This window comes from Triturus cristatus, chromosome 4_1 (assembly GCF_964204655.1).
Source record: "Triturus cristatus chromosome 4_1, aTriCri1.1, whole genome shotgun sequence".
NCBI lineage: Eukaryota > Metazoa > Chordata > Amphibia > Caudata > Salamandridae > Triturus > Triturus cristatus.
Window position 1 is genome coordinate 1,176,718,272 of NC_140585.1, and position 2,672 is coordinate 1,176,720,943.

The window sequence follows — 2,672 nt, forward strand, 5'->3', positions numbered from 1 at the left end:
TTGCAAATGTAGGAAAAGACCAGCAAAGTGGCAACCACATCAGCACAACTTGGCCTCAACATCCACAGGGGAAACTCTAAGATCCTGAAGGCTACCACCGCCAGCACAATTGCAGTCTCTCTTGAAGATGATGCACTGGAAGATGTTAAAGCCTTCACCTATGTGGGCAGTGCCATAGATAGGCAGGGCAGCACAGACATCGATGTCAAGGCAAGAATCGTCAAAGCAGGGTCTGCCTTCATTCAGCTAAAGGAGATCTGGAGCTCTAAGGACCTAATGCAGCACACCTAGATCAGGCTTTTAACACCAAAGTAAAATTGGTTCTTCTGTATGGAGCAGAAACTTGGAGGACAACAGTGAACACCAACAACAGAGTCGAGACCCACATCAACATCCTCCAAATCTGCTGGCAAAACACTATGGGTGGGCGGTGAACTCCGTTCCGCTGGCAGAATATGCGAAGTTTTGTAAAGCGTAGCGGAGTTTGCTAGCGCCGGCCCACCCCATAGATGTAGGTATGGTGCCTGCTATTGGGGATAGTAATTTCAAAAGTGTCAGTGCAGACTAGAGCAAGCCAACGCTGTTCGGCTTGAAAGGGAAACGGAATCTCCAGTGCGGCCTCCCCTCCACAAAAGTGAAAAGCGACCACCAGCACCCAGGCGAGGAGCGCTGAGGAAAAGTGTCATCTGTTTGCCTTTTCCCCTGTGACTGTACCTAGAGAACCCCCTGAGAGCGCCCCCCCCCGGCAATGACATGGCTGTGAGTGACTACATCCTGCTTCAGTCCTGAGCTAAGGAGCAGTCTCGGCACACACTGCACGCAGCCCGGGCACAGGCAAGCTAAGAAGTTATGTAAGGCACTCTAATTTTATATACTTTGATAGAAGTTTTAGCATATGTGGTGAAGAGACTTTGGTGTGTGGGTTTATTGTGGAAAGGGGAAGCATTATGGGTTACGGATATGCAGTCCTTGAATCTTCACAGGAGGAACTGAGTCTCATCTCACGTGACATGGTGGCTGAAGATTTGAAGGCTCGACTGTATCTCACCAGCAGGGCCGGCTTTAGTGCTGGTGGCGCTCGGTGCGACAATCACTTTTGGCGCCCCCACGTCCCATGACCGCCTCCTCAGATTCTCTCCCTACCACCTGCAAAAGTGCCCCTCATCTCTCCTGTCATAAGATATTACTAAACACAGTGCCCCCTTGTGGTCACAGCGCCCACCTCCACAGGTCAGCGCCCAGTGCGGCCGCACCAGCCTCACTGCCCTAAAGCCGGCCTTGCTCACCAGCGCGCTCACACATGATGATTGGAACTATGGGGCATATTATCAAGGTAGGCGATAAAATTATCGCCGCTTTAGCGGCAGAAAACTGCCGCTAAAACGGCGATAATGGGCTTGATAATATGCTCTATGGAATTCCAATGGAAGCCCATGTTAGATGTCCTTCACATTTAAAAGGGGCTTCAATTCGAATTCCATAGAGCATATTATCAAGCCCATTATCGCCGTTTTAGCGGCAGTTTTCCACCGCTAAAGCGGCGATAATTTTATCGCCAGGCTTGATAATATGCCCCCATGTTTTTATTAATCACTTAGCAAGGCCACTGAGATTTTCAGGCTGAGCTGTCTGTCCCATGGCCTAGCGGGGCTATGTCTCATCTGGAAGGGCCACTAGGGATTCCTAGGCAGAGCTGAATATCACCCGGCACGGTTCCTGGGAACCCTCAGACTGGACTGTGTCTCACTTGCCATGGTTCCCTCAGGTTCCTGGAGGCTGCATCTTACCCAGCATGGCCGCTCAGAGTCCTCTGCCAGGCAGATCTGTGTCTGACTTGACAGAGTCCCTGAGGTCCTTCGTCCTCTCATTAGAATTCCGTGCAGACCTTAGAATTCCTGCCACGCGGAGGCTCACATGTACAGAGCGTGACTGCTTATGAAATATGCTTCCCTATTTTCTGCCTTCATCTTTCATGCTTTGATTCAGCCGCACCATACAGGTCCCATAGGATGTTTTCAACAAGACCATGAATAAAACTTCTATCCTCACATGCGGCCCCTCTGCGCCCCTCTCCTCCTTTCTCCCCCCACACGAGTGGGCAGGCTTCAGGGCGAGGCGCGACAATAAGTATTTCATGTCACGAAGAATTGGCCCCGTACTCCCACGTGATTCAGCAGGTTCTCACTGGGGGAGCAGATCTGTCACAGGTAAAACTCGCCCCACGCAACTCCCACTGCAGATTTCTGGCATCAGAGCGTGTTCGCGCGCACTCCAGCGGCGCAGTCAGCAGCCCTAAAGGCCTGCACACCTTGGGATAAAATGCGCACTGATTGCTATTAAAACCTGTGGTAAACCTTCGGAACCGGTTATATTTCTTCAATATTATCTGCATTGTTAACACATTTTTCTTGTGACCGATGAACCGGTGCCGCGTGGCGGCTTGGAGTTTCTTTTCAAAGGGCAGTCTACAGAGACACTCAAGAAACATGTATAGAAACACATCTGAATCGAGATCATAGAACAACAGAAGCTATCAAATGTTTGTAGGCATAAATATTAGGGGAGAGGGGAGCACAGCAGAATTCCATGGAGTTTTTACGCAACTCCGCAGGTTTCTGCGTATTGCAACTCCACGAGCTCCGCCCACCCCTGCAAATCACAATCAGCAACAA